The following is a 22,752-nucleotide window of genomic DNA, read 5'->3' as shown; positions in this document are numbered from 1 at the left end:
GTCAGTGCTTCCCCACATTTCTGAGAGAGTCATACAGAAGGTAAATTTTACTGATATCAATCTTTGACTTAGGGCACTGATGAACTTTGGTAAAAGTTGACTCCTATTATGGGGAAGCACAAGGCCAATTGGATCATATAAATAGGAAGTTGCATTTTTGCAAAGCATTTCTAGGAGTTGGGAAGCACTTTCCCATCAAAATGTCGTTAGCTTTACTCTGAAGAGTGGTGGTTTATTTTTAAAACTTAGGTATTATATTTTAAACAATGATTTATTTTACAAAGAAAATCTTAAGAAAAATGAAAGGTTTTAGATAGCCATGTTGGGATAGCGAAGTGTCTGCCCGAATAACCTCATGGCTTGATGGTTTTCTGGATTTGGCACCTTCTATGCTTGCTTAGCTGTCAGATATTAGAGCTGCATTAAAAACTGAGGCAAGCAGTGTGGTGTATATAAGCAGACATGAGGAAGCCCAAAATTTAGTGATACCTTTATAATATTCTAAAGCAGGGAGTCAGCAGACTATGGCCTTTGAACCAAATTTAGTCCACAGGAATTTTGTAGATAAAGTTGGAATACAGCTATACCCCTCTGTGTACATATTGTCTGAGGTTGCTTTTATGCTACAAGGGCAGAATTGAATGTTGCAGTAGAAACTGTGTGAAACATAAAACCTAATACTATCTGGCCCTATTCTAAAGCATCTTCACCCTCTAGAAGGAAAACAATAACCCCATCGCATTATTGGGATTGACATTATTAGCTTAATTCAGGGGAATACCCATCTGCTTGTTCCTATCTTTAAGAACATTGAATGTTCTGCTAAAACTCTATCTTCCTAGCCTTAAAATGAGGAGATTTCCGTGTTACATGGTTATGTAGAAACCATAGATGTTCAACTCAAAAGTTGCTTTATACCTTTCTAGGCCTTTTGTGGGCAACGTTTTGAAATTCATAGCCAGGGCAGGTCTCTTTCTGCAGATCAAAGAAAAGAAAGAGAGAGAGAAAGATGGGGAGTTTGAGCATCTTGCTCACAACCTGACAACCAATTAGAGATGAAAGTGACACTTGAACCCAGGTCTCTTGACTTTGAATTTAGATCTTTCTCATCTGTATAACATGACTTCAGACTTACTCTCAAGGTCATAAGAACAAAAGTTAAATCAAAACCGTGCCCTTCCTGGCCTGGGCCAACTTCTGAATATTTGACATGGCCCTCATGCAATCCTGACCCCAATCCAGTTCCCAGTAAACTGCACATGTGGGGACACCCTCCCAGCCATAGGCTGCACCCACTGACCCCCATCAGTGTGCAGGAAAAGTCAGGGGAGCTCACCATGTGCAGGGCAGTATTTTTTTTTTTTTCAAAAGAGAATGCTCCAGATTAGGCTTTGATTTTCTGCATGAATTCTGATATGCATACCTCACTCAGGACCTAAGGTTTTGAATGCCTTTGCCAGGAAATGAAGAATTTAAAAGGTCAACTTAAGGTAACATAAGCCAGAGGAGGAGGTGAAAAGGCAGATCAAGTAACACACTGTCTAGCCTTTTGTGGGTGTGTGGGCACAACAGCTGCTGAAATCAGAAGAAATAGCCAACCCCCTTAAAGAATATTTGCATTAAAATACAGTGTAATGTTCTTAATTATGCCTGGAGTGGTCTGGGTCAAGAAGGATGACTCTAGAAGCTTTTTAGTGGAATCTAGTTGTCTATGCCTCTCTAATAAATTTAGATGGAGCCTTTCTTTACATAGCTCAAAACATTTTTCATAGAGCCCTTTGGAGAAGGTAAACAACAACGACCCTCAGTTAGAAATGGGAGTGTGAATTTATTTCCACAGTCACTCAGTCAGTCACCCAGCTACTCATTCAGCAGACAGTCCCTGCCAGGCTCTCTTGGGTAGGTACTTGGGTGAACCAAGACAAAGATGAGAACTCTGCCCTTAAGGTGGCTTGCAGCCTGAGAAAGAGAGCTTGGTTTTGGGCCAAGCTTGGTTCACTGACACCCTACACCACAGGATAGTTCAAAGGCCAATCAAATAAGAACCAGAATTTCTGTCTTAGTCAATTATACCTACTATTTGGCAAAGCCTTTTCCATCATTTCACCCTCATCCTGTTCATGCCTTTTTGGCCCTGGGCAGGGAAGAGCTGTTGGTGCTTTCCAAGCAGAAGTAGATTCACTTGTAAAGTTAAAGAAGCTTCTGTGTCAAGCTCCCTCATGTCCTTTTCCGAGACCCTGGGATGGGCCCTAGCAGTGTGTCCTGATGGTACATAAAATTTGTAAAAGATGGTTCTGTGTCATTTTTCTTAAGGAGGGTCCCAAAATGTATAAGTTGTAGGCCTCGCCAAACCTGAATCAGACCTGCCTCCAAATCTAGACGCCCCTGGAGGTGATAATTTGCAGAGGGACCCAGCTGCTCGTTACTTATCTCCTGGTGGTGAGAGCACACAACCCGCAGTGAGCACTGAAGCAAGGCGTGGAGCTGAGGACATGGCTGGGGTTCAGCAGTGTTTTTGAGTAAAGCTCACATTGTTCAGCCACCTCTACCACCCACTGCCCTTCCCCCCTCCCCCTTTTGGCCCCTAGAGCCAGTTAAACTGAGTGAAGTGACTGTCAGGACCCAGATTGAATTTCTCACCTAGCACAGACCCTAGCTGATTTGTTTTGTATAGACTAGTAATCCATACACACACGCAGCCTTAGAATCTGAAAATGAGGAATGGTCTCAAGGTCAGGAGTGTCGTGGTCTCTCTGCCTTCTCTGTCTTGAGACGCTTTTAATAATGCAACTTCTGTTTTTGGTAGCTAGGTTGCAGCTAAGAGCCAATTGGGGAAGTTTACCCTGAGACATTTTAAGACCTTCTTTAAATTCAAGGCCAGGAGTTCGTAGCTGCTCTGCTGTATCCTGTGACACCCAGCACAAAGGGCTTAAGAGGAAGGCTAAGCTCCCCTGAAACTGTTCCTGTCCCTCTCAGTGCAGCCTTAGTTAATGCCCGGAGTAAGCCGCCCCGCCCTGCTCTCAGTTGCCTTGAAACCGAAGAGGCAGTGCTCTGTGGTTTAAATTAAAGGAGGAGATGTGCTTTGCACAAATTAGCTTTCCTATTGATGTGGTGCATATTACAAAGATCGGGCCTCTTGTTTTAATTCAAATCCATGTGCTGCAATTTTTATTTAATTTAAAACTAAATAAGAGCCGGGAGTTGTTGGAAGGAGGGGAAATACCAAGCCCAATTGAGCCCTGGCAGCCTTCCTGAAACCACTGTGACCAGGGGCTGTAGCCTACTGGGCTGCAGAGGCTCCATGCAGAGCTGAGTGCTGATCTGGACAGAAGGAAGGCCTGGGAGCACCCGGGTGGGTTGACAGAGCCCAGGGTGTGTCAGAGGACATGTTTCTCTAATTTGTCCATTTCCGTTGTACTTTGAAGAGACATAGCAACCCCAATGTGTCCTATCACGTAAACCAGGAAGAATTTTAACCAGGGAAATATGACCTCAGTGTATGGATATAATAGAAAACCTCATCCATAAGCTTAGATAGCCATAAAGACAGCAGCACCAAGCATGGCCAGGCTTTGCTGCTAATGTTGTTTCTGCTCATTTGGTTATCCCCAGCAGTCATTAGAGCTCAGATAGCCGCTGGCACCAAAGAACTAAGAGAAAGGCATGGAAGAACAACTTGAAATTAAGAAAAATTTCCTATTAGCATTCTTTTTCCCTCGTAATGGTAAATAGGCTGCCATTACTACTCAAATTTGAGGAAACACTATGCTCTGTGTAGAACCCCGCTGTTCTACAGAAGGACAGCTTAGGAACTACTGTCAGTGTATAGGAGACCACCTTTCTTGGTGTATTTTTTTTGGTGAGCCACCAATCAGGCTGTGGTCTGAGCCAGTCTAAGACTCTAAGACTTTTTGGAAGACCAAAAAAGCAGCCTTCCCCAGTTGATATATCAGTTACAGCCAGGAAGGAAACATAAGTGGAATTTATGAAATTGGAGAGGAGTTCCCGTCATAGCACAGTGGTTAACGAATCTGACTAGGAACCATGAGGTTGCAGGTTTGATCCCTGGCCTTGCTCAGTGGGTTAAGGATCCGGCATTGCCATGAGCTGTGGTGTAGGTCACAGACACAGTTCAGATCTCTCATTGCTGTGGCTCTGGCATAGGCTGGCAGCTACAGCTCCGATTAGACCCCTAGCCTGGGAACCTCCACATGCTGCGGGAGTGGCCCTAGAAAAGACAAAAAAAAAAAAAAAAAAAGACAAAGTGCAGAGCAAGGGTTATTGTTTCAGCAATGCCTAGGAACAGGAATCTGTATGTACGACCACTCACATTAATGGGGCTTATTAAGCCACTAGGACTGTCCCACAACTAACAGCCACCATGTAAAAGGGACATTTCCATGCTTTCTTGATCTTTCAAACCCAGGAGTGTGGTCCCCCAACCAGTAGCTTTGAGGTCACTTAGAAATACTGAATTCGGAGTTTCCATCGTGGCTCAGCAGTTGACAAACCCAACTAGCTTCCATGAGGATGAGGGTTCGATCCCTGGCCTTGCTCGGTGGGTTAAGAACCCAGCATTGCCTTGAGCAGTGGTGTGGGTTGCAGACGAAGCTCGGATCCCACGTTGCTGTGGCCCTGGTATAGGCCGGTGGCTACAGCTTGGATGGGACCCCTGGCCTGGGAACCTCCATATGCCACGGGTATGGCCCTAAAAAGACAAAAAAAAAAAAAAAAAAAAAAAAAAAAGAAATACTGAATTTAAATCTGCCTTCTAATGAGAACCCCCCGGGGCAATTCTTGCACATATGTAAGTTTGAGAAGCACCTCCCAGAACTTAATCACAATTCATGGTTTCTGCTCTGAACCTCTCACTTCTATGCCTTCCTCCCACCTTATTCTGTTTTGCTTTAGACCCTCCCAGATGCTAATCTTGCTTCTCGTTCTCCCATTTGCCCATCTGATCAACACAGCAATGTTTACCCAGTTACTGAACTTCTTCCAATTCCTAAGCATGCAGAGGTCTTTCCCTGGTTCACTTAGGTTCTCCGAATGCCCGGACCACTTTCCACAACAACCCACCTTCACTCTTTTACTCAGCTAATTGCTTTCATCCTTTGAAACTCAGCTTAGATGTCACTTTCTGTAGGAAACCTTGTAAATCCTCAAGTCTGGGTTAATGTCCCTCTCCTCCATTTCCATTACACCCAACACTTCTCCTCTCCTAGTACCCATCACGTTCTACTGTGATTTTTAATTTGCCTGCGTGTACACCCCTCTAAATAGGGAGATTTGTAAAGCCAAATGCTTATCTATTTGGTTCACTCTGCACCCAGCCCACGACTTGAACCTGAGTAGCCTTCCACAAATAATTGATGGATTAACAAGCAAATGAATGAAAACTTACAACAACGTCTACTCAACTAAAATTGTACATTTCACTAAAATGCCACTTTAGGACTATCCATTCCTGTTCTATCAGCCCTGCCTGGGAACTTCCCAATTCCAGAATTGGCCCCAAAGGCAGCTCTCAGACCAGGTTAGCCCAGTTCCACAAGCAAGAGCTAAGCAACAATAAATTTAAGGAAAGAGATCAACAAAACCTTTTGTTTTAATTTTGTTTTGTTTTGTTTTTCCTTAGCCTCACCTGTGGCATATGAAAGTTTCTGAGCCAGGGATGGAACCCACATCACAGCAGCAACCCAACCTCTGTAGTGACAAAGCTAAATCCTTAACCCACTGAACCACAAGGGAATTCCCTATTTTTAAAATGAAAGAAAATATTTTTCACCTATTCACTTCTAGATAAAAAACCCTTCCCTGAGTGTTCATAACAGTAAACGTTGTTAACACTTCCTCAAAAGTAGCATTCAGATGTAGAATAGTTTTCAAATCTTTGTTTGCTTTGTATTGGGGGGTTGTTTTGAGTTCCAATTAAAAAACAAAGATCTCATTAAAAATTCTGGGACTTTTATACGAGCCAAGTGATTTGGATTGTGTACCAGGGTAAATCTAACTTCAATTTAGGAAAAATATTTCCTTAAGTGTATATGCAGGAGTTGTCTGAGAGTCTGAGTCCTTTAAGCAGCAGGACTCTTTCTCTCCTCTCTCCTTTGTTCATCCTTCCAGAGACAGACAGTCTGGATGACACCATCATGGTGGCTGTCAAGCATTGCTTGCCAAGCCTACCTCTTCGCAGCCCCATCTCCTAAAAACTAGTGTTCTTTCCCCTTCTGTGCTATGTCTCCTTCTGGCTCTGGGCATATCTTGTGCAATTACTTAGGCCTCTATTTCTTCCTTTCCAGTACAAGACCACTAACCAGCTAATGGGCCACAGGCTGAGGACTTTTTCTCCATTTGAGGAGGTGAAGTTCTACCAAGTCCTTACCTCTCTCATGTGCTGCGCACTGTGGCCTGGGGCCACGAGTGAGCAAAGTGGCAGCCTGCGTAGGTCTTCTGAGGTCTTCAGATGAGACAAGGTGAACCAGTTTATGCGGGAAATGAGTCATAAAAATGTTCTAACAAGCGTATCAAGCAATCACAGAAAAAGTCATCTCGAATGATGAATAACCACTCACAGCACTGCTGTGACAAAGTAGACAAGCATAGAAGACCCATATGAATTGCAGATTCTATTAAGTCCTCATAGTTTCAAATGCTGAGAAAAGTTTATGTGATCATGATGAATTCAGAACATCTAAGAACTAGCTTTGAACCGCAGGCAGCCCCATAGTTTTCCCCTATTGTTAAGTCAAAATAGCATATTCTTCACTTAGTTCCAAGATAAATTTACAATAGAAGTTATTAGCTCTTGCATTTTTAAGCAGCATATTAGGTTCTGCTATATGGCACACCACAATGTCTTCTAAATAAGAGCTACTGTTTTGGTGAAACACAGTGGGCTCAGGCTTTGAAACCAGCTCAGCCAGGGGGTGCTAAGTGATTAAAACCCTCACCAAACTTCAGCTCCCTTGGCTATAAAATGGTACTTACTTTAGATGGGCAATATTGAAAACCAAACTAAAAAAGTATATAAAATGCCTGGCACAGGGACTGTCACTTAGGAAACATTCAACAGTTGGGAGTTCCCATCACTTTCTTTAACCACCACAGACGAGAGAGCTGTTAGTGCCTCACAGAGACATGAGTCATATAATCTCCTATCAGAGATTAAGGTTTTCATTCCAAAGAAGGTTTGATGGTCAAACCACTGCTGAAGATGTAGTCTAAGGCCAATGCTAAGTGTTAGTGATGGCAAGACCCTATGCTCCAAGCTCCTCCCTTGACTTCATTTAAGGACACTTAATGATATTCTCGTTTTAGTTCCAGCAGTGACTTAGTCCTGGCACTAAGACATGAAATGTTGTGACTCAAATACCGATTTTTCTGAGGAAAATATATTGTAGCCCCCTCTGGTTCAAGCTGACACATGCAAAATGTCACTATCTGTTTAGACATTTATTGAGTGTGAAAAAGTGGCAAGACGTTGTAGATAATCCATCCATACTATTTAGAGAAGGAGTGCAGCCAACAGAGTACACCAGCCCCTGAGAGACACTGAGTAATGAAAGGGGACAACCCAGAATGCTTGTCACCTCTCCTTGTTTTCAAGGATAAGGTCTTAGAAAGATACAGAAAAATAAATAATCTTATTTAGTTCAGGAAATTTCTGTGCACATTTCAATTTTTCAGCATGTCCAGAGTGTCACAGATATCACAAATATCTGACTGATAGTTTGGGCCAAGCTAACTTGTCAACTGAGGCAATCAAATGGACTACATTATTTTTCCCTGTTTTCTGCCTGAATTCGCTTCCTAATTGCTTGTTTGTTTTTGGCATTAGGTAGACATAACTTTAGAAAACTATCAATATACACACAAATCAAGCTCAAAAAAATAAGTCTGTGTGTGCCATGCATAAATCCTTGTAATTCTGCCCTCAGGTTCTATGGATTGAGTCCAGAAGAAGTCAATAAGATTGACTCAAGTAAGTTACATGTGCAAATGAGCAAGAAGCAGTTACATTTAGAAATGCCTTGTGCTAAATTTCCATAGGGCCATTACGTCATTTAGGAATTTTCAGCGTTTGCTCTGATATATTGGAGACACTCAAATGCTGTTTGGGCAACCAAGTTCTTTACAGACAGACCAAACCTCTATGAGTAGGGCTAGGTCCAAGCCCCACTACCCAGCCTCTCACTAACCCACTTTCAAAAGCACCAGGAATTTTCAGAGACCTGTGGTTGCACTTGGGGGCAGAACGAGATACCAGGGCAGATACCCTGCCTGTGAATAACAGTCTTGCCCTCTTTTTGCAGAATCCTCCCTCCCACTCATCGCCCACTCCCCTCAGTGCCTGAAAAATGTCACTGGACCTTCCTGGAGCTATTTTAAATTCCACAAGTAAACATGAAGGCAGGCTTGTTAACAACTATTTTAAAAAGCACACACTTCAAGAGAATTGTATGCTATCCTTCCCCAGCAGATTTCTTCTTTCCACTTGTTTTTTTCCTGGCAGGAAGCTCATTTTGGCTGCATGCGGAAATGGGGGTTTTGACTGGAGAATCACAAACCTATCATTTTAGAATAAGGTGGCCTGGGCTGGGTCGGGGAGGGCAACATGATGGCAGTGATGCAGGGAAAGGGAGAGACCGGACGGAAGGCACAGAAAGAACTGGGGAGGGGGAGCAAAAGGCAAAACAGCTATTTCAGAATGTTGTCTCTGATTGATCTTCTGCCTAGGAAAGGGAAAGAAGATTTTCTTCTTCGTATCTTTCCTTAAAATTCAAATTCTTAAGATAAACAGGATCTTTCTATCTTTGTTATAGGTTATATATGCAATCAGGGGGATGAAACACAGATTGAATAACCAGCCATAACATTTACTTAGCCACTCCATCCTTCCTAGCCCATATTCCCTCATCTGTTAAGAAAATATTCTGTGATTCCACAGGTCATGTAAGGGAGAGAGATGTAGATGGGTAGATGAAGAGGGCCGTATGATGGCTAAATTGCTAGAACACACAGACGCCCAACATTCAGTTGCTGAACCAAAGTAGTAAATCTCTGGTTCAAATCACAGGCCAGGGTGGATATTAACATGGGGGGTGAGGAAACAATGCCTCTCCTCCAGATGGTGATTCAGATATCACCAGGCTACTTCCATCTTGTGGCCTCATAATCTCCGAAATCAAATGTTCTGAAAGTGTGGTGCCTGGACCAGCAATATGGGCAACACCTGGAAATTTGTTAAAAATGTAAATGCTCAGGCCACACCACAGACCCACTGAATCATACACTCTGGAGAGATCGAGCCCAGTAGTCTAAGGTTGAACAGATCCTCCAGGTAATTCCGATGTAGCTGAAATTTGAGGAGCACTCCGGTAGGGACTCATCATGCTTTATAACTGGCTGGTTGAAAGAGAAAGAGAGACTGGGGTTGGAACTAATGCTTCTTAAAAGTCTTGGCCCAGATGGAGTTCCTGTTGTGGCTCAGCAGTAACAAACCCAACCACTATCCAGGAGTATGAGGGTTTGATCCCTGGCCTTGCTCAGTGGGTGAAGGATCCAGTGATGCTATGAGCTGTGATGTAGGTTGCAGATGCAGCGCAGATCCTGTGTTGCTGTGTCTGTGGTGTAGGCCAGCAATTTGACCCTTAACCTGGAAACTTCTATATGGCCATAAAAATCAAAAATAAATAAATAAAATAAAAGCCTTGGCCCAGAAATGACATGCATCACCTCTGCTCTCATTTCACTGGTGAGAAGCCCACCATATAGCTATTCCTAGCTGCAAGAGATGCTAGGAAATGCTGTTTATGCAGTTACTGCAGCATACCATGGATAACCAAAATAGGTGCTGGTGGACAGATAGGCATCTTTGCCAAAATAGCCCTCTGCAGTAGGAATATTATCAACATTTTTAGCATTGCTCCTATGGGAAAAAGGCAATCTGGTGTCTATACTTGGGTTTCTCAAACCAGCAACAACTGACATTTGGGGACAGAGAGTTCCTTTCTGTGGAGGCTATTTTGTACAGGATAGGATTGTGATAGGATTTTTAGCAGCATCTCTACTCTCTACCCACTAAATTAACAGTCACATCTCCTATCTCCAGTTGTGGACAACCACAAATGTCTCCAGACGTTGCCAAATATTCCCTGGGGGAACAAAATCACCCAAGCTGAGAACAACTGGTCAAAGAGAAAACTTATAAATTGACCTTTGGAACACATCCTGGCCCTAAGTTGGGTACTGCTCACAGCATGTCAACTTTCTTCTGATCTCTGCTAGCCTTTCTCTTGAAACCCTCTGTTGAAGATTTCGGCTGGTAGCAAGGATTACTCCACAGTTTCCTACCACATCTACCTTACCTACATAAAAAATAAGCTTCCAAAGCCAGAGGCATCTATGCATGTTGACTCAGAGCTGTGACAGAACTAATCCCATTTACAATTACCCTTCCTGGCTGCCAAAGTTGTCCCCAAAGCAACTTCATTGTATGCAAAAATATACTGAAGTTATGTTGCATTCCTTCTCAGTGGCCTTAAGTTTAAATGATTCAAGTTCAGGAAGAGAGATGAAGGAAAGAAAGTTCTGCTTGTCTAACACAGACTTAGTTTCCAGAAAAACTCAATTTATTTTTGAATGCAGAAGGGTTTTTCACTGAAACAATCTGTTGGCTTCGCTTCCATGCGACAAAACGACATTGAACTGAAAATGGGACTGTGTAACAAGGTTGTAGCATCCTGGAAAATGTATTTTGAAATCAGACTGACATTTTTGCTGAAAGTAGTTACCCTTTGCAAGGTCATGGGTCTTCAGCAAAAGGAAAAGCAATACATTACTCAATTGTAGACCTAAACTGGGATTTGATTTATCAGATTAATGATAAGAATGTGTTAAATCTTTGAAATCAACCCCCTCATAGTACTTGAGGTGAAAGGAAAAAAGGGATTGCAGTGGGTTATACCCCCAATGGAAAGAAAGGCAGCAAAATAACTCATCTAAAAGACATTCCTTTTAAAGAATGGGTCAGTCTCTCAGGGACATCTCTGCATTCCTGTCCAGCTACTGCTCATTTTCCTTCGGGTTCCAGTTGTGTTTCAAATGCAAAATATGACCTTTCCTCATCTGTTCACTCATGCATTTATCCAGTGCTTAGGGAGTGCCTACTCTATGAGAAACCCCATTCTAGCTCTGGGCCTGCTGTCACCGAGTTCACTTTCTCGTGGAAGGACACAGGTCTTAAAGGCTAAAAAGTAAACATATAATTTCAGATGATGATAAGTGTTAATAAAAGACATGCAAAAAAAGACCTGGGTTAAAGCAGAGGGCACTTAGGTGGCACAGTACTGGCAGCCTTTCTGAGGACAGAGATGATGAGGAGTAGCCAGGGGCAGCCTGGGGAAGCACTGGAGGTGGGAGGAGCAGCACATACGAAGGCCTTGGAGCAAGATCAAACTTGGTTTAAAATATACTTTATGTTTCCACACTTCTCAGACTCCAAACTTTCCTCCCAGCACTCTTCAGTAAAAAGCCTCTAACCTCTCCCCTGAACTCCAGACTCTTAGATCCAGCCACTCACTCAACCTCTCCACTTGTATGACTAATAGGCATTTTGGATTTCACACTGTCAAGACATAACCCTTGATCTCCCCCATACACCCAAACATGCTCTTCCAAACATGCTTTTCCATAATTCTTCCAAGAGCTCAGGCCATAAGTTCTTGGAATTCTTTCTTCTTTTCATACCTGTTGCCCAAACCATCAGCAAATATCATTGACCTTTGGCATTGTTCTAGCACTTCCTGTGCTACCATATGTTCTGATCCACTCCCACTTCTTGTCTGGATTAATGCAGCAGCCCCCTCACCGACCTTACCTCCGCGTGGAGATCCAGAGCCATAGTGATTCTTTTCAGCATAGAATAGATCATATCACTACCTTGGCAAAAATCTTTCTAAAGTTTTCCATCTCAAAATAAAATTCAAAAGCCTTACTGTTCAAGGGCCCAATATGATCTGGTTCTGTTACCTCTTTGGCATTGTCTCCTTCTACTACCTCCCATCCTTCATTCATTCCATTCCAGCCACACCAGTCCCTTTGCTGCTGCTTGACACACCAAGCACATACTTGCCTCAGGGCCTTTGCACCTACTGTTCCAGAAGGCTGTAATGCTTTCTTCTACATATTTGCATAGCCTTTGCCTCATTCTATTAGAGTCTATGCTCAAAGTCACCTAACCAAAGTACCTTTCCTAACCACCCTAAACACCTCTACTCTTCACATAAATATCTTCTCTATCCTCTTACCCTACTTTGGTTCTTTTCATAGCATCTTATATACATTTTTCCTTTTAAATTTTAAACTCATCTTCTGTAAGGCAGAGACTATCTCTTGTTTTCTTCTATCCCCTGGAGTATGAATGAATGAAGGAATGAGTACATGAATACATGATTATCTAGATGGTCTGAAACCACTATAATCATTCAATTCAAAAGAATTTGCTGAATTTCATGTTCTAGGTACAATGAGAGATATAAAACTGTATAAAAATATGTAATTCCAACTTTTTAAAAGATTAAGAATTGAGGGTAAAGACCAGATCACATTAAACTACTGATTCATCTTAGGCTATCATTTAATAATATGACTGAACTGAGCAATATGTTTTATAGGATTTCCAAGAAAGAACAGTGTGGACTGGAATATTCTAAGAAAAGTTCATGGGGCTGAAATAAAGACAGAAAAAAAGTAAAACAAGGGGCTAACAGTAGGTTCATGGCACAGAGGCAAGATAACAACTGTTTGTGGAGAGAAAGGCCACCTTGTTGGTATGACAAGTTCTCAGTGAACAAGAGGAGGAAGACAGGAAAAGTGGGCTGAAGTTCTGATGGAAGAATTTCTTTTGGCTATGGGAAACCACTTATGGCTCAGATCTCAAGCTCATAAAGCCACATTTTGAGAAAACTGTTCAAAGGGACATCTGTAGTCCAAAAGGAGGAGAGGCTGGAGGCTGTGAGGCCAAGAGACCAGAGTGTCAGTTCAAGGCTCAGTCTGAGTGTGAGGTGATGGGCCTTGGACCAAGGGGTACAGAGGGAAAGGAAAGGAGCCTAAGCTATGAGGGAACTCATTCTCTGCTGAATCCAAATCTCTAGAGTCAGACACTAGCATGAACGACTCATGTATCTTCAAGTTTCACAGCTGGTTCTGCTGTGCACTTCCAGCTAAAGACCATAATCTAGTCTTGAAACTTCCATTTCGTGATGAGACAACACAGATCCAAATGAGGCAACCTGCTTATGATCATGCAACCTGCTGAAGCAGGCCCAAGTACAAACCCCAGGTCCCTTGACTCTCAGTACAAGATTTTAAGGATCTCAATGAATAGTAAAAAGGCAGAAGGCAAAAACAATTACTCAACCATCCCATTAAACTAAGAGGTATCAATCACTTTTCCATATGTTATCTGGAATCATGAAGAATCAGAACATTCATCCATTCACTGATTTGCTCAACAAATATTTATTGAGCACCTATTATGTGCTTGGCATTGTTCTAAGTGTTGCGGATAAACAAGCAGCCATCCAATTACAACATAATGTCATAGGCCAAGCATATTTTGTACTAGGAATGTAAGTTATCCTAACCCTGCCCCAGACCTCAGAGGAGGCTTCATAGAGAAATCAGAGGCCCAGTTGAGCTCTGAAGATCAGTTGGAATTAGGTAAAAATTAGGTGAAAGTTATAGGAAAAAGAGATAGAGAGAATTTGGTTAGGAGAAAAATGTTTCAAGTATAGAAAACCATGTATGCAAAGACCTCTTTTGCCCCACCATTGATTTCACCACCTTAAAGACTGCACATTTGTTGGCAATGGTCATGATCTTGACCCTCATGAAGTTTAGCAGTCTTACCTTATTCTTTAAACTTTTTTTTTTTTTTTTTTTTGGTCTTTTTGCTGTTTCTTGGGCCGCTCCCATGGCATATGGAGGTTCCCAGGCTAGGGGTCAAATCGGAGCTGTAGCCTCTGGCCTATGCCAGAGCCACAGCAATGTGGGATCCGAGCCGTGTCTGCAACCTACACCACAGCTCACAGCAATGCCAGATCGTTAACCCACTGAGCAAGGGCAGGGATCGAACCTGCAACCTCATGGTTCCTAGTCGGATTCGTTAAACACTGCGCCACGACGGGAACTCCAGTCTTACCTTATTCTTCATCAGACTGTACATGCAGAGAGAATCGTTTGTGTAGGACCTCGAGCCCTGGAATAGAGGAGCCCAAACTCCCGCATCAGTGCATTCTCCAACTGCATCTTGGGTAATGTAGCACAGAATGAGTGCTCAATAAACACTTAGGTTTTGACTAGTGCTTTGCATCTTCAATGGAAATGCTTTAGGGGATAGTTATATTCCTGTGATTTAAATGTATCTGTATATGACCTTCACCCATTGAAACACATTTGCAAATTTATAATAGATTAAATTTCACTTTTGCTGTTTAGAGATAAACAGGAGCTGCACATTTTCTGCAGCAGGGGTCCTTGCCTGAAAGCTTTCCTTGGTTCAGTAGGCTTCTATTGTTATGAATAGATCAACATAATTAACATAAGAATCCCTTAGAGGCCGGTTTTAAATGAAACCACATTTAATTGCAGGTAATTCTTTTATTCCCCAAGATGATACTAACTTTCCAACTGAGTGTGTGAAATATGTCAAGTCTTTGAACAGTAAACCCCTCTAAAATGGAATGATAGATATAGTCTATCAATCCCCAGAATTATAGAATTATGTCCATTAATTGGCCAAAAGAAAAAGGAAAAGAAAAAGAAATCAAAGAGTCAAATTACTCATGAAACAAAACACAAGTTTTGAAAATGAGTTCTGAATTTACTCTTTTCTAAGCAAAATGGCATGTGTGCTTTGGAAATAGTGTTTTGCTAAGAGAAACCCCTAAGTTAATATTAATCTTTCATTTCTAGTATTCTGCTGGTAGCCTGAGTAGTTTATTTCAATCCTAAAGTCTTCTGTTTTCCAAATCCATGATGTGAAGAAGATAGGAGAAGTGTATTCAGAAACTCCACCCAGCAGATAATCAATACATCTTGCTATGGACTAAACTGTGTCCCTCTCAGATTAATGAGTTGAAACACTAACTTCAATATGATGATATTTGGAAAAGGAGTCTTTGAGAGACAGTTAGGTTTAGATGAGGTTATGAGGGTGTTGCAGGAAAAGGGATCCCTTCCAGGACCCAAGGGCCTGTCTAATACTCAGAAATGAATTGTCCAAGGAGGAGTTCCTGTCAAGGTGCAGCAGAAACAAATCCGACTAGGAACCGTGAGGTTATGGGTTCGATACCTGGCCTCACTGGGTAGGTTAAGGATCCTGTGTTGCCGTGGCTCTGGTGTAGGCAGGCAGCTGCAGCTCCAATTAGACCCCTAGCTGGGAACCTCCATTTGCCGCTGATGTGGCCCTAAAAGGACAAAAGACCAAAAAAAAAAAAAAAATGCCCAAGGAGACACTCGTGCTGACAAAGCAAAAGACTTACTGGGAAGGGGCACCTGAGTGGAGAGCAGCAGGGTAAGGGAACCGAGGAGAAATGCTCTGCCATGTGGCTCACAGTCTGGTTTTATGGGAATGGGTTAAGTTTCCAGATTGTGTCTGGAAAATCATCTTGCTCAGCCTGTACTTGGTCTGGTCCTTCTTGGTGACACATGTACCACTCAGCTAAGATGGAGTTCAAGAAGGTTGTCTCCTCTCTCCTATTGGCCCCTCCCAAATCCTCCCATTTAGTCTTTAGGGCAGCACCCCATTCCTTACCAAGCCCTCCTGCCGTGAGACTACTCACACAAGCAGATATTACTATGCCTGGCCAAGGTGGGCAGTTTCAGTCAATGGTTCCATATGAAGAGACACCACTGAGCTTGCTCTTGCAAGGCAAGCAGATAGCCTTCTTCAAGCCAGAGAGAGCTCTCACCAGAACCTGGCCACAGTGGCACCATGATCCTAGACCTCCCAGCCTCCAAAACTGTGAGAAATAAATATCTGTTGTTGAAGCTACCCAGACCATGGTATTTTGTTATGTCAGATTAATACATAAATGTATTGAACGAAGCAATGGATGGCCATTGATTTCACAATTGTCTGGGCTCCAAATGTGTGATCAGTAACTTTGGCATCATAAAGAATGAGTGGGATGTAGGCAATAGTTCTCATCTGGAGTTCTAAATTAGCTTCACTTTGTTCACTTAGTGACCTCACCCTTCCCAAGTCCATGCTTCCCATGCTACCAGGCCATCTCACATGTGGTGCAGACAGATGTTCTCCTCCCCAAAAACACTATCTCTGTGGTTTTTTAAGTGCTTGTTATATGGAGAAGGCCTCCACTTGAAAGGCCATCTTGGAGTTGGTTCTAATTAGCAATCTTTCTTTTCTTTTTTATTTTTCTTTTTAGAGCCACACCTGCAGCACATGCAAGTTCCCAGGCTAGGGGGTCAAATACAAATTGGAGCTGCAGCTATGCTAGATCCAAGCTGCATCTGTACCCTACACCACAGCTCATGGCAACCCCAGATCCTTAACCCACTGAGCAAGGCCAGGGATTGAACTTGTGCCTTCATGGATGCTAGGTGGGTTCCTTACCACTGAGCCACAATGGGAATTCCCAGCAATGTTTTTTAATATGCCACAAGAACAAGTACAAGGGAGTGGCTATACTTTTCCTTCTTCTTCTTCTTTTTTTTAAAAATATCTCTACATTGCATCTCGCAAAAATACAGAGAGTTTTATGTATAGGATAAAGATTTTTTTTTTTTTTTTTTGTCTTTTGTCTTTTTTGTTGTTGTTATTGTTGTTGTTATTGTTGCTATTTCTTGGGCCGCTCCCGCGGCATATGGAGGTTCCCAGGCTAGGGGTTGAATCGGAGCTGTAGCCACCGGCCTACGCCAGAGCCACAGCAACGCAGGATCCGAGCCGCATCTGCAACCTACACCAAGCTCACGGCAATGCCGGATCGTTAACCCACTGAGCAAGGACAGGGATCGAACCCGCAACCTCATGGTTCCTAGTCGGATTCGTTAACCACTGCGCCACGACGGGAACTCCAGGATAAAGATTTTTTTAAGAAGTCGAAACACCACATCTTTTGAATATATTTTTAAGCCAAGAACTACTCATGTATAGATAATTTAGATTTGAGTTTAGTTATACTACTTTAACATAACAATACATTATTAAGCATATTTAGGAAGATAAATATGTCCTTCCTTGCCCTTGATAGCTAAAATGAAAATTTACAATAAGCATGATATAGTAAGTTTTACCCCTGTCTCTATTTTCTTTCTCACAAAATTCAAAGCTAAAAAAAAGAAAAAAGAAAAAAAACACACACACAAATATTCAATAAAATGAAAATAAAAACTTAGAACATCGTCACTTAATATTTCCAATATATATCACTTAATTTGGGAATATTGCCATTTTATGGACATGTCTGGCAATGTGTACTTGAGGAAAAGAAAAAATGTAAAGATTACCTTCTATCTCCAGTCTTACCCTGATTAAACAATGCTAGAAGCTTTACTTTAGCCTATAAATTTTCTCCTCAGATATAGAAGACTGTTGCAAAACTGTTTCCTTCAGTTCTCGTTCCCTAATGACACCATTTGTATTTCCTAGAGAGAACATTATTGAAATATTCTCCAGTATTAGGGTTATTAATTTCCCCACTCTCTTGTCCGCAGCTGGGTCTAAATGCATGAACATCTCTGGTAGGGAACTTTTCTTCTTGAGAACAGCCATCTAAGTGTTCAGAATTTCTAATGTAAAAGAACTTTTTTTTTTTATTAACATCTACTTCAAATGTTATCTTCCCTATCTTCAGGCCATTTCCTTGTCTACATGGAGATTTAGAATAATTTTCTTCCTCCATTACATTTTGTTCCTTGAAGGTAATTTTATAATAAGAGTGCATGTTCCCTCTCTTTCTGAGGCTTCCTTGTTTCAGGCAAAATATGTTAAGTCTCTCTAGTCTAATCCTCTGGATCTTGTGTTAAGCTACTTGTCTCTTGTATATTCTCCGTGTGGAAATAAGAAAGGAGCATTATATTCAAAGTTGGGAACCCAAGGATAACAACCAAGGTAGTTATAGTTTTCCTTACCCTACCCTATGTTGACTTTCTAAAAGTCTTCTACTGTATGAGTAAAGATTTGGAAACTTAGAAACCTAGATGATGCAGTAAATATCATAAAAAGTGAACCACTGAAATGTATGTATGTGACTTAAAATTTCCTATAAAAATAAAATCACTACCTCTTTGTCTTATATTTACTATCATTAAAAAAGTTTATTTACCCTGTTACATGGTATAACAGAGCCTATAGTTGTCTTATAAATTTTGTGTTACCCAAGAGAGACTTTCCATTTTAACTTTTCTGCTTTTCTTTTTTTTTTTTTTTTTTGCCTATGTTTTCTTTCTTTAGGGCCACACCACGGCATGTGGAGTTTCCCAGGATAGTGGTCAAATCGAAGCTGTTGCAACCAGCCTATGCCAGAGCCACAGCAACTGGGGATCCAAGCCGAGTCTGCAACCACAGCTCATGGCCAGATCCTTAACCTACTGAGCAAGGCCAGGGACCGAACCTGCAACCTTGTGGTTCCTAGTCAGATTCATTTCCGCTGCACCACGACGGGAACTCCTAACTTTTCTACTTTAGTATTTGTGTTTTTATTTACTCTCCTTCAAAGTTTACATCTGCTTTTATTTTTTAATTTTTTTATTTTTAATGATTTTTATTTTTTCCATTATAGTTGATTTATGGTGTTCTGTCAATTTCTACTGTACAGCAAAGTGACTCATACATCTATACACATTCTTTTTCTCACATTATCCTCCATCATATTCCATCATACGTGACTAGATATAGTTCCCTATGCTATACAGCAGGATCTCATTGCTTATCCACTCCAAATGCAATAGTCTGCATCTATTAACCCCAGACTCCCAGTTCTTCCCACTCCCTCACCTTCCCCTTGGCAACCACAAGTCCATGAGTTTCTTTTCTGTGGAAAGGTTCATTTGTGCCATATATTAGATTCCAGATATAAGTGATATCATATGGTATTTGTCTTTCTCTTTCTGACTTACTTCACTCATATGAGAATCTCTTGTTCCATCCATGTTGCTGCAGATGGCATTACTTTGTTCTTTTTATGTCTGAGTAGTATTCTGTTGTGTATATATACCACATCTTCTTAATTCATTCATCTGTCTATGGACATTTAGGTTGTTTCCATGTCTTGGCTATTGTGAATAGTGCTGCAGTGAATGTAGGGGTGCATGTATCTTTTTCAAGGAAAGTTTTTTTCTGGATATATGCCCAAGAATGGGATTGCTGGGTCACATGGAAGTTCTATATTTAGTTTTCTGAGGTACCTCCATATTGTTTTCCATAGTGGTTGTACCAATTTACATTCCCACTAACAGTGTAGGATAGTACCCTTTTATTCACACCCTCTCCAGCATTTGTTATTTGTGGACTTATTAATGATGGCCATTCTGACTGGTGTGAGGCGACACCTCATTGTAATTTTGATTTGCATTTCTCTAATGATCAGTGATGTTGAGCATTTTTTCGTGTGTTTTTTGGCCACCCATATATGTTCGTTGGAGTAATGTCTATTCAGGTCCTTTGCCCATTTTTTCATTGGATTGTTGGCTTTTTTGCTGTTGAGTTGTGTAAGTTGTTTGTACATTTTAGCGATTAAGCCCTTGTCGGTTGCATCATTTGAAACTATTTTCTCTCATTCCATAGGTTATCTTTTTGTTGTTTTCTTTTTTATGGTTTCCTTTGCTGTGCAAATGCTTGTCAGTTCGATTAGGTCCCATTGGTTTATTTTTGCTTTTATTTCTGTTATCTTGGGAGACTGACCTAAGAGAACATTTGTAAGGTTGACATCAAGACTGTTTTGCCTACATTCTCTTCTAGGAGTTTGGTTGTGTCTTGTCTTGTTTAAGTCTTTAAGCCATTTTGAGCTTATTTTTGTGCAGAGTATGAAGGTGTGTTTCATTTTCATTGATTTATATGTGGCTGTCCAGTTTTCCCAGCACCAGTTGCTGAAAAGATTGTCTTTTTCCCATTTTATGTTCCTGCCTCCTTTGTCAAAGATTAATTGACCGTAGGTGTCTGGGTTTATTTCTGGGTTCTCTATTCTGTTCCATTGGTCCGTATGTCTGTTTTGGTACCAGCACCACACTGTCTTGATTACTGTAGCTTTGTGATATTGCCTGAAGTCTGGGAGAGTTATGCCTCCTGCTTTGGCAATTCTGGGTCTTTTATGGTCCCATATAAATTTTTGGATTGTTTGTTCTAGTTCTTTGAAAAATGTCATCAGTAATTTGACAGGGATTGCATTGAATCTGTTGATTGCTTTGGGTAGTATGGCCATTTTTACAATATTAATTTTTCCAACCAGGAGCATGGAATATCTTTCCAATTTTTGAATCCTCTTTAATTTCCTTGATTAATGTTTTATAGTTCTCAGCACATAAGTCTTTCACCTCCTTGATCAGGTTTATTTTTAGGTATTTTATTTTTGGGGGTGTGATTTTAAAAGATACTGTATTTTTGTATTCTTTTTTTAATGTTTCATTGTTAGTATACAGAAATGCAACCAATTTCTGAATGTTAATCTTGTATCCTGCTACTTTGCTGAGTTCATTGATCAGTTCAAGTAGTTTTTGTGTGGAGTCCTTAGGGTTTTCTATATATAATATCATACATCTGCATAACAGTGAAAATTTTACTTCTCTTCCAATTTGGATAACTTTTTTTCTTTCATTTGTCTGATTGCTGTGGCTCAGACTTCCAATACCATGTTGAATAAAAGTGGTGATAGTGGGCATCCTTGTCTTGTTCCAGATTTTAGCAGGAAGGCTTTCAGCTTTTCTCCATTGAGTATTATATTTTCTGTGGGTTTTACATCTGTTTTTATAACATCATCACACTTTGATTTGAAATTTTCACATCTAATCTTTAATACTTCTTCTTATAAATAAATTTAATATGGATTCATAAAAATTCAATTCACGTATTGTTATTAAAGAATAAAAATAAAACTAACAAGTTTTAATAGGTAAGTTTAGAGTATAAATTTTGTAAAAGTATGTACTCAAGCTGGAATCATTCTTAAATGTTACTTAAAAATTTATTAATTTTCAATTTTCCATAAGCTTGATTTTTCTTGTTATCTAATATATTTGATTTTTTTAAAAGTACTTTTGCCCAGAAAGATTTTTTTTGGTAAATACAGACAATATTCTGTATTCTGTATTCTGATTTAAATTTCATGGAAAGACAAAAGATATAGACTAGAGGAAACAATTTTGAAAATAAAATATAAGAATCACCCTACCCGATGCTAAGGCCTACCAGATACATTCAGTAATCATGGCATTGTACCATTAGAAGAGGGATAGACACATAGATCAATGGAACAGAATAGAGAGCCCAGGTATAGAGCCACACAAGTACATTCAACTAATTTTGACAAAGGTACAAAAGCAGTTCAATAGAGAAATTAAGCATCTATAGGCAAAAGAAAAAAGAAAAAGGAAAGGATCCTCAACCTTAACCTTACCCCTTATACCAAAATTAACTCAAAATGATGGTCTTAAATGTAAAACGTAAAGTTATAACTTTTAGAAAAAAATTTAAAACATAGGGGAAAATCTTTGGGACCTGGAGCCAAGAGTTCTTAGACGTGACTCCAAACAGATGATCTATAAAAGGAAAAATCAGCAGATTAGACTTCACCAATAAAAAGCTACAATGTGGGAGGAAATATTTGTAAACTACATATCCATCAAAGGGCTGTTATCTAGAATATATAGAGACCTTCCAAAATTTAACAGTCAAAATTCCAGGAATCCAGTAAGAAAGTGAGATAAAGACATGAGCCAATTCACCCAAGAGGTCATTCACCCAAGAGCACATTAAACAATGTTTAACACATTAGTAAAATGCAAATTACAACTCCAATAAGCTATCAGAACAGCTAAAATAAAAAACAGTGTCTTCACTAAATGCTGTTGAGGATGCAGAGAAATTGAATGGCATATATTTCTGGTGGGAATGTAAAATGGTATAGCCATTCTGGAACAGTTTGGTAATTTCTTTTAAAAATATGCAAATGCCATATCAGTCAGTGATTGCACTCTTGAGCAGTTATCTCAGAGAGATGAAAACTTATGTTCACAAGCCAAAATCTGGAAACTACCCAGATGTTCTTTAACAGATGACAGTCAAACTATGGAACATCCATACCATGGAAATACTATTTAATAATAAAAAGGAACAAACTGTTGATACATTTGGCGACCTGCATGAGTATTCAGAGGATTATGCTGGGTGAAAAAAAGCCAATTCTAAAAGGTTACATAGTTAACAATTCCATTTAATTTTATTCTAAAACTATAGAAATGGAGAATTGATTCCTGCTTGCCAGATGTTAAAGAGGAAGTTTGTGGGAGGGAAGTAGGTGTGGCTATGAAAAGGCAACATGAGGGATCTTTGTGATGGGAATGTACTGAATTTTGATTGTATAAGTGCCAACATCATGGCCGTGATATTGTACTAGTGTTTCGCAAGATGTTACCATTGGAGGGAAAGTGGAAAAAGGGCACATAGTAAGTCTCCATTATTTCTTACAACTGAATGTGAATCCACAATTATATCAAAATAGAAAGTTTAAA

General features: G+C 40.5%; 1 protein-coding gene across 5 annotated transcripts in view; it reads left to right on the top strand.

Annotated features, from left to right (window-relative positions):
* SLC9A9 (solute carrier family 9 member A9) overlaps positions 1–22,752 on the top strand; it is a 674,266-nt gene that overhangs the window by 460,290 nt on the left and 191,224 nt on the right. The gene's annotated exons all lie outside the window — the stretch shown is intronic.

The sequence above is a fragment of the Sus scrofa genome, chromosome 13, assembly GCF_000003025.6.
Source record: "Sus scrofa isolate TJ Tabasco breed Duroc chromosome 13, Sscrofa11.1, whole genome shotgun sequence".
NCBI lineage: Eukaryota > Metazoa > Chordata > Mammalia > Artiodactyla > Suidae > Sus > Sus scrofa.
Note: the sequence above shows the minus strand (reverse complement) of the source record. Positions and strands in the feature narration are given on the sequence as shown.